Source organism: Thunnus thynnus, chromosome 14, assembly GCF_963924715.1.
Source record: "Thunnus thynnus chromosome 14, fThuThy2.1, whole genome shotgun sequence".
NCBI classification, from domain to species: domain Eukaryota; kingdom Metazoa; phylum Chordata; class Actinopteri; order Scombriformes; family Scombridae; genus Thunnus; species Thunnus thynnus.
This window is the reverse complement of record NC_089530.1, coordinates 8,502,695-8,512,579: the sequence shown is the minus strand read 5'-3', so window position 1 is coordinate 8,512,579 and position 9,885 is coordinate 8,502,695. Positions and strand designations below refer to the sequence as shown.

At 41.5% G+C, this 9,885-nt stretch overlaps 1 long non-coding RNA gene across 1 annotated transcript; it reads right to left on the bottom strand.

The window, feature by feature from the left end:
* Positions 1-8,133: 8,133 nt before the first annotated feature.
* LOC137197607 (uncharacterized) lies at positions 8,134-9,477 on the bottom strand. The gene is made up of 3 exons (XR_010931479.1): positions 9,318-9,477; positions 9,068-9,219; positions 8,134-8,980 (listed from the first exon to the last, which is right to left on the bottom strand). It is a non-coding gene; the product is annotated as an uncharacterized lncRNA (long non-coding RNA).
* Between the last annotated feature and the right edge of the window lie 408 nt (positions 9,478-9,885).

Sequence of the window (9,885 nt, the reverse complement as noted above, 5' to 3'; positions counted from 1 at the left end):
AAACACGTGAGACCACAGAGAATGCTGAAAACTGAGGAGTCCATCTCCTCATGGGCAAACACACACCACACTATGTTCATATAATGATACTGATAATAACTCCATATTTTGTCTTCACTCACACATACAGACATATAAATTAATTTGCAGTGCAAACATACAGAGGGAGAGAAAGACAGAGACCCTTTGTGGAGACACACGGCTGTCATGTGAACACATTTAAACCAAATTTAATCATCATAATGATCCTCATCAATCACAGCTGAGGTAAATATGAGTTTGTGTTGGGAATGAATCATGTCTGATAAATTGAATCCATTTAATTGGGCAGGCGGCCTGAAGATGAGCAATGAGCTACACCATGCCATCCTCTGTGACTGATATGATATTTATTTTTAGGAGCAGTGATAGGTTAAATGCTTCATCCGTTTTGAAAAAAAAAAGTTAAGTTATGAAATGGACTTTGTTATAACCTTTAAAACCTTTAAAATAACAAACCCAAATCTTCATTTGCACTTGTATATACATATGTACTGTATATATGTATATACTGTACATATATGATGCTCTCTCTCCTCTCCCTTTCCATCCCACCCTCTGTGTGTGTGTGTGTGTGCATGAGTGTGTATGGTTTCCTGTGTGGCATACTCTCCAGGTTGTGCTCTGGGAGAAAATTTACGATGGAGGATGTTTGGTCTTCCTCTTGCTCCAGGGCAGGAAAAGTTGTGAAATATGTGTAAGCAATAAAGTAGACCAGCATGTTGTGTTTAAACAGCACAAATAGTAATAGGCGTGTATGCACTGTACGCACACACATACACACACACATGCATGCCTGTACGATTCTCGATGGTGAACCACAAAGTTGTGGATAGAGACTGATTGACCGAGATGTGTGTGTTTCGAGGGAGAGAGAGGATACTCTGCAGTACACAGAGAGGTGAGAGAGGTATTGGGAGATTGAGTCTGTGTAATTCTTGGCACTGTATTCGCACCCCGTTACATTCCTTCCATGAAAGAATGCACAGAGTATAAAAGCCATTAACTGTAGAGGTTGTCCAATAACAGCCTAGCCCATTTACTATGGTATAATTTACTGCCTTGTTAATTATCTGGCTGCATTAAAATACACCATTTTGACCAAAATTGGGACTTGTGTGCTTGAGTGTGGTTTTAGCTTTGTCTGAAAGAATTATATTGCAAAATAACTATGATAATAGGAGTGAGTTTCTTTTCCACCGGTCAGAAACACATTCCGCTTTTAGGTGTGAGGTGTTGACTTCTTTTGCTTGTCATCTGTGTTTTGTCAGATTGAGGAACAAATGAAAAAATAAATAGCTGAGTAACACTGACAAGATATGACAGCATGACAGTTTTGTCAGTGCACACACTAACCCATATGTGTGTGTATTTTCAGTTGTTCAGTTTAATGTTTCCCGATGTGTGAAAGTGTAAAAGTGTGTATGCGTGTGCAAACACTTATCTCCCTGTTGCCCAAAAGTTGAGGAGGTAATGCTTACACAGTGGACTTATTGTTTCTTTCAGTAATAACCCTACTGGACAGGTTCCAGTGAAAATAGTATGAAGGACGAGATGGTAATCTATTTACCCATTTTCACATTCTTGAAGCGGTAGGGCTCACCTCAGTGTACTGCTGTGGGAGAAGCCATTAAGCACTTTCCTCAAACTGATGGCAAAACCATATTTTCAATTTAAAATCTGCAGTTGTTGAGGTGCTGCTTTCTAACAGCTATTGATCTAAAACCCCTGATCATATTGAGGAATGCTGACCTGCACTGAAACAAAACATTTGCGGGTGAATGAATAACAATGTGAGCCCAGAAAAGCTGCTGAAATCCTTTAATGGGGCTTTTGGAACCAATGTTAAACCCCCATTCACCCTACCTCCCTCTCCCCACACAGCCGATGTCTCCACACTGTGGCATACAGTAAAATTATGGCCTAATTAAGTCGGGAGGGGAGGGGGGTGAGAGGAGGGCGTGTTGGTGGTTAGGTTACAGGGTCTAACTGCTGCTGCTGCTCTTGGTGTGATGCTATCTGCTTAGACTCAAGGGAGCACAGGGAAACAACATCTAGCCTTCACCCCCCAACCTCTTAGAAGATATGGGTGCAGACAGTTTGGTGCCATGAGGTCCGGAACCAGTAATGGACCGAGTGGAGGCTAATGAGCTCCCTAACACACAAATGAGAAGCTGTGGTAAGGGCCACATCCCCCCTGCCTCCTCCATGGAGCTCACAGAGGTATACGCAAATACACAGAGTAGCTGCTGAAGATTAGTCTGGGATCAGTTTCACTTGATGAAAGAATTATCAAGAAATATCAAACATGGTGGCTAGTGCTGTTCAGGCTTCTTCCTTGGATTGTCTTTTGAATGTGTCTTGTTATTGCTACAGAAACATAAAATAAATTCTGAGAACCCAAATGGACAATGTCAAACTTTCATGAAGAGTGTATAGCTTTGGCCACAGCTGTGTTACATAAATCGGTCACAGAGTTGCAAAATTGGCATTTATTTATATGAAAATGTTTTGCATCATTAAAAAAGAGAAATAATTTGCTTGCCAAATGCAAAGAACAAAGGCCATGATCCTCTTCTCCACTATTTCTTGGCACCGCTCGTGCCTGTGGTTGTTAGTGCTAACATAAACTTAGTTACAAAGGCATGTGGACGTCATGTATGCGTGTGTGAGCCATTTGTTGTATCACTGACACCCACAACAAACCGATTCCTTCATTCTCCCCCATTCAATGGATGTTTTCCACAACCCCAAACACATCAGTTCATTTCTGACACAGTCGTGATGAATTACAAACCGTTCCTGTGCTTGGGGTTTAGCCGGCCTGCATTGGTGGGAGCTTCACATGCAGTATGTTTGGAGATGAAGGGGTGATGAGAGCCAAGCTGTTGTCAGAAACAGACGGCGCACACAACTAACAATGCAGCTCTGAGAACCACCACTGACCATATGGTGGCACTTAGTTGAACTCTTGGTCAGCATTACATTGTTTAATTTCATATATGCCTGCTTAAGAAAGAAATATGTTTATGTTTACTCCCCTAATGGAATTTGGATTTGTGCAATGGATAAATATTTACAGCCCAGATGAAAAGTCATTCATCAGGTTTATGACGGCTTCTCTGGATGAGACGAGCTGGATTGGATGAGCTGGTGGGATTTCTTAAACAGAATTGTTCATGAAAAAGAGTTTATCTAGGAGAAATTCTCATTCTTACATCTGTTGTGTTTATTTTTAGGTGATATCACTGTCTTCCTTGCTTCGCTTTGGTGGAATGATCACCCAAAGTGCTGCCATACTGTATATACTGCTACGCTGCGAACATGCATCAACAAAATTCAAATGAAACACAACATCCCATTTTATTCCCATTTGAACCTGATCCACCTTGCATTATATACAGATGCTGTCTAAAGCAGGAACACACCAACAAGTGGAGGTCTTGTGAACCTGAAGCAGCAATATATTAGGTTAGTTTTAGGTTACCAAGTGGATGATTCTCCACTCAGCTAACAGAGAGTTGATTCATCGTGGGGTTAAAAGGTGATCAATGGTCCATTGCATCAGATAAGCACCTCACTGGGTGGCTGGATGGATCCCCTCACATGAGCTGAGGGTAAACAATGCAGTCCTAGAGTCACCCAAAGGCACCCGAAAATTAAGAGACAATCATAGCTTTTCAGAGTGGGCAGCGAGGTGAGTGGGCAGGTTGGTCACGGGTGGAGGGCGGCAGAGGCAATAAGGGCTCTGTGATTAACATGAAAATAACTTGGTTGATGGATTTGGTGGTGTGTGAGTGTGTGTGTGTGCGTGTGCAGCGTGGATGTCGCAGCAGTAGTATTGCTAGGTTTGCATTACGAGGCATTAAAAGATGGACACTGTTTGGCGTTATTGCTGATGGATGATGTGGTAATGGATAGAAGATGGGTTACAGATAGAACTCCAGATGGAGAAAACGAGGGATGAAGGATGAGGAGGAGGAGTGTGGAAGAAAGACACCATTTTCGCTACTCAGAGCTGTCATGTCTCCCTCACAAGCCATGATCTCACACGTGTGAGCTGGAACACCTGTTCAGAGCTGGCTGTCTCTGTGGCATATTGATATGTAGCTGCAGAAAGACAAGACAAGAGGAGCTCTACTTAACATCTGCTAAGCTGGATGCTAGTGAACAATACAGCTCAGTGATGTAAATTCGCATTAAAATGGCATGGATTAAAGACAAATGTGACTGCTCTGACACGGCAAGTTAAGAGATTAATTCAGCATTTTTAATTCATATAGTAAACTGAGAGAGAGGAGGGGAAAGAAAGAGAGAAACTTTTGTCTGATGCTGAACATCACCCCTTCACGTTAAAGGAATACTCTGCTGGAAATCTATCTTTTGAGTATCAAATACTCACCACCTCTGGGCTCGAAAGGTAGCGCAAGAAAATGTGTTACTCCTCAGCAGTTGTAGTTTGCTTGGTTTCTTTGCAGTTATCTCAATGGCAATCCAAAATCACAACAAAAAAGGGAAAAAAAGTGTGTCAAAACATATTAAAATATATACAGAAATTTCTCAAACCACTCCTGAAAAATAATCAGTTTCCCTGCCATTGCTTTATATGTTCAGCATGTTCCAAACAATGATTGCCTCACACTCAAAACATTTTGGTGGATTATTCCTTTAAACAGCTCTTTTCATATAGCAAATGTCCAATGCCTATGTGCATGAATGTCTGTGTATACAATGTTTGCATTTGTATCCCTGTCTTTGTGTATGTGACTATGATAATGTGATGATAATGTGAATATTTTTAAAGTTATTTACTTACTCTACTTTTTGTGTTTTCTCATTTTGACTTTGACCTCTCTGTGCCCATTACCTCATACTGTCACACACGTATACATACACATACATAAATCACACAAAACACTGTATTTAAACTCAGCTTCTAAAACACTAACAACTGCACAGCAGCCACTGCCACCATCCACTGTATGAAATTGGTTGTTTTCTTCCTTGTCTTGTGCATAATCCCGATGAGTTCATGGTTAAAAAATAAAAATGTCTAGTTCCTTTTGTGCTTGGATGGGCCAAAACCTCCATCACCAGTTTCTTTGCAAGGTGATGGTAGGGTGTGCACACCGCCCTGGGCTGGCCAGAAGACAGTAGTGTGTGTCACGGTGTGGCCTCACTTTGCATTCCTTTGTATTATGTCCTTTCAGGCCTAAGGCAAACATCTCTGCGCTCCGTGACACACAAAAGCACAATAACATGTTTCAGAGTGTCCCGGCTTGTGTTTTCAAGTGAACTTGAAATTTTGTGCCCTAATGTGAGAGTAAAATCACAGAAACTAGGCTGTTGGCCATATGGGAGGAGGAAGAAGCTCTTGGGCAGATGAAGACAAGAGGTCAAGCTGCCTGTGAACACAGAAACATGATCTTTAATCTTGATAAAGGGGTGACGGCTGGATTGAGTTAAGTTAAACCAACAACGGCCTGATTGGAGGAAAGCTTTTTTCACTTCACGACCCCGCCACCTTCAGACGTTCCTGCATGTATTCTTCCAGTGTTGCTTCAATGAATGCCCTTTCATTCTCAGGACATGTTTTTATTTTGTCTCTCAGAAGGCCGCCTCTCCTAGCTTTGACCAGAACCCCGATGTTTCCAGTTAACCAACAGTGGAAGTCTCTCATTTGACAAACAGCGGTTTTTCCTCTGGAGCTTTGGTATACCAAGAATGGTAATGCGATGTTGGCAAACGAACTTTTACTGATCCCACAAAACACACACACACTCTCACATACAGGACTCGTGATTTACGCCCGCCTGTGTTGTCAAGATGCTCCAAACCAGCTGCACTAAATGATAACAGTGTAGTTTATGAGTGTGGATTATCACCTGTACTTCTGCAAGTGGTTTAGCAACTCTCAGCAGGATTGTGTGCTTGAACGCGCAGGCCTGTATGTTTCCCCATTGCTTGATATTATACAGGTTTGTGTTGTTTCATTTTGGAATCCATCAAATTCAAACCCTCTGGTCTGAGGGCAACTGAGGTCAGAAAGCCCTTTCCCCAGTACTGTGACTGTTTAAATTTTTAGTATCCCTCTAAATCACCACGTCATATCACAATGGAAGATGTATGAAATATAGTTTCCTCTCAGGATGCTATAGTGTGAGATCAGAAAGCAGGTGATGTGAGTTGCACATGAAGCCAAAAAGCAAATGAGAGGAACACAGAGCCTAGAGGACAGCCAAGAGCCAAGAACACATTGATGAATATGTTGCTAAATGATTAGACGCTGCATTGTTCTGGACTACTACAGTGGTGGGTAACTCTATTTGGACAGACCTGAGTCCGGTGTCGATATTCAGCAGTATTAGGACAAAAACCAGAACTGGACTTGTCAGGCAGAGAGGTTATATGCGGGGCATAGCCAAAAGGTGCTTACACCCAGATGTCAACATCTATGCACCTCTGACACCAGCCATCAAGATAAAAAGCACTGCCTCTGACACAATGCTTATGCCAAGTGCTCTTAATGAAAGGCATGTCCCTGTATGAGTCAAAGATACCTGGCTGATGATAATAACAGACAAGAGGAGGATAGGGATGGAGAGGGAGAAAAGTGGAGAGTGAGAGGGACAGAAAAACATTTTTACTAGCCTGCACAGTAGATCACTCTCACCCGGGGGTGTAGTCAGGAAAGGCTGGGCTGCTTTATTGACTGCTTGGCAGCTTGCTGTGAGAACAGCGGAGGGGAGGGATGGAAGATGGGCTCATCCTCTCACCTGAAACAGTTATAATCCAGCAAGAGTTACTGCCCCCGTTGGCTTTATAAGCACAAGCGGCAGGTGAATTTCAATTTGAGTGATTACTGTGAGTCAGAGATTGTAAACTATAGCATCAGATTATTCATGTCAGCACACTATGAAAATCAAATGGTTGAAAGTTGGTTTGAGAAAGATAATCCATCACTTTGAACATTTTGTTGCATTGTTTGTTTTTTGTCATGGTTACATTATCATTGAATGGTACTGAAAACTTTGTTGGTGCATTGTGGAAGATTCAGCATCTGAAATTTTTAAACTGAGTGCTGAATTCATGAGCAAGAACATGACAAACACCGTATAAACATCCTACAATGGATATCTTGCATTAAGAAGTTTGATGACTTTAAAGTTTCTATTGTCAGGTCATCCTTGAATGCACCAACAAGTAGTGGGTGAGAGAAGAGTTTGTATTACTAAGCGACAATTACATTCTGTGACTATGACAAAATAAATTAAGTCAAAGAAATGTTTATTGTGTTACAATAATCATCTCAAGGACATTTCAAGTCTGCAAATTGATTTCCATACTGATAGTGGATCTATTTAACCGAAACTAATGGCTGGAAAATAGTTAGCAGTGATATAAAGAAATAATTTGCAGTAAATGGTTTACGGCATACAAAACCAGCAGTGTACTCATATGACTATGCATGAAACTGACTATGTTGCATGTCACAATATTAACACTGGAATGTTTATTATGCAATATTACCCTGCTGCAGCCTGTATATGCTTTCAAAGTCATTGCATAACAGGTGTATTTGTGAAAAGTTACAAGAAGAAGAAGAAGAAGAAGAAAAAGAAAAAGGGTTGCTTTGCTGTCATTTTATTGCTTTTTCCTCTCACATTACCTAACACCTTTCATATTGTTTCTCAACAAGTAGGCACATGATGGCTCACCTTCCCATCAGTAACAGCAGCAGCAATAAAAAAACTGGTACAAAACAAAAATGTAGCAAGAAGCTGCAAATTCTTCATTTTGAATACTGGAAAACTAATAAAAGGGGAACCTACAGCCTAGTTTTGAGCATGAGTCAGGACATTTTTACCACCTTTAGCTCAATGATTAGGGTGTTTCAAAACTATATGATTTATTTGTGACAGTAAAAAAGGCTTCTGCAGCCCCTGGGAAGAGAAGAAAATTAGACAAAGGGTCAGTGTGAAGTATTCAACTCCACACTTGTTTACTGCTGCATCTGGAGAGATATTCTTAGTTACTCAACTCCTTGGAACAACCCTTGTTAGCACCCAAAAGACACCCACACCCACCCACCCACACACACACACACACACACACACACACACAGCCGTGTTTCCATCACTTCAGAGGACATTACATTGACTTAAATTCTTTTCCTGGAGACTAAAGGCCACTTTATGGTAGGTTGCTCAACAGAAATTAAAGTCACATGACATTTTCAATTTATGTTTTGGCAAGCCAGCTGAACTAATTAAACCAATTAAATAAGGATGTTACAAGTTATCTAAAGTTACAGACCAAAATATCAATAAGTAAATTCAGTGAAAACTACAATCTCCATGGCGACATTAGTAACACTACCCAATCACATTGCGTGACAAAATATGATGGTGTCTGCAAGGTAACAAAATTCTCCAGGTGCACGACATGAAAGGAAAGTGTCGAGTGACACTTTTTTCTTCAAAAATACATAATTCTGTTGAGCGACACTTACGAAAAGTGTCAAGCGACTTACTATAAATAAGCCTTTAGCCTAACCTTAGCCACAACCACTACTTGCCTAACCCAAACCTAACCCTTACCCTAACTATAACATAACATAACCCCAAACTTACCTTAACTTCACCCTAAAATTAATGATTTATATTAAGGGGACTTATGTTTTGCAATAATAAATTAAAGGAAAGTAGCTACTGGCCAGCAATAAAACAATAGAATAAAATAGGCAGTGAAAACAATAAGATTAAGCCATAATTCAATTTCTTCCCCTACAACTCAGTCCAGTTTTCCAGTACTAAAATCTCAATATGAGTGTAATACTCAGTCCAATCTGGAGTCCGTCCTATAGTGGTGGTGTTGTCTCAGTCGCGGTCGCATAGCCCCGTCTGGTGCTCAGCTCATGCTGCTCCCGACACTCCACTCCCTGTCGACCCAAAGCAGAAGCAGCTGGGAACATGCAGCAAACAAACAATCACTGGTGGGCTCGCCTACAATTGGGGGCCGCACTCACATACACAATAAGCAGCCAATTCACGTTCCTTTACTTATTATGATTTATAGCCCATCAGGGATCTCTGATCACTCGCTGACTCGTCTCGGTCTGGTCAGTCACTCTTTGAGGCTGCTGCACAGGAACACTTTAGCGGAGGAGGGATGTGCCTGCTAGAAACACACAGCAAACAAACAATCACTGGTGGGCTCAACTACAATTGGGGGCCGCACTCACACACACAATAAGCAGCCGATTCATGTTCCTTTACTTATCGTGATTAATGGCCCATCAGGGATCTCTGGCCATTTGTAGACTCGTCTCGGTCGGATGCGCTCTTAAAGCTGCCGCAAGGGAAGAGCTTCAAACTGACCGGCTCAGGTTATGATTGACATGCCCAGAGAAGAAGAAACAAACAGGCAGCAGGTAAGTTCCACCTGTCTTTATAGCAGGGCAGACTGACTGTGGGCCAGTAGTTTGCATACAATGATTTAAGCTTAAGTCCATGCAAAAAGTCCACTCTGATAACACTGCAAGAAAAAACTGTATAATCCACAGCAACTAGATTTAGCACTTTGTATGAAACTTAACACACACATTAAAAGGAATTGAATAAAAACAGCACACAATAAAAATGTAAAACCATAACAGCCTTATGTAAGCCATCCCACGGCTCTTGCCACCCCGTGACACGTACCTGCATCCTTTTTTTGGGTTGTCATTCCAATAGCCAATGCTGCTCTTACTGCCTATACCTGAAGGGGGTCCTCCCTCTTGTCTCCCTAGTGAACCCTCTTAAAAGGGGTTCTTGCTCACCTGGCTCCAATTCTGGTGACTGC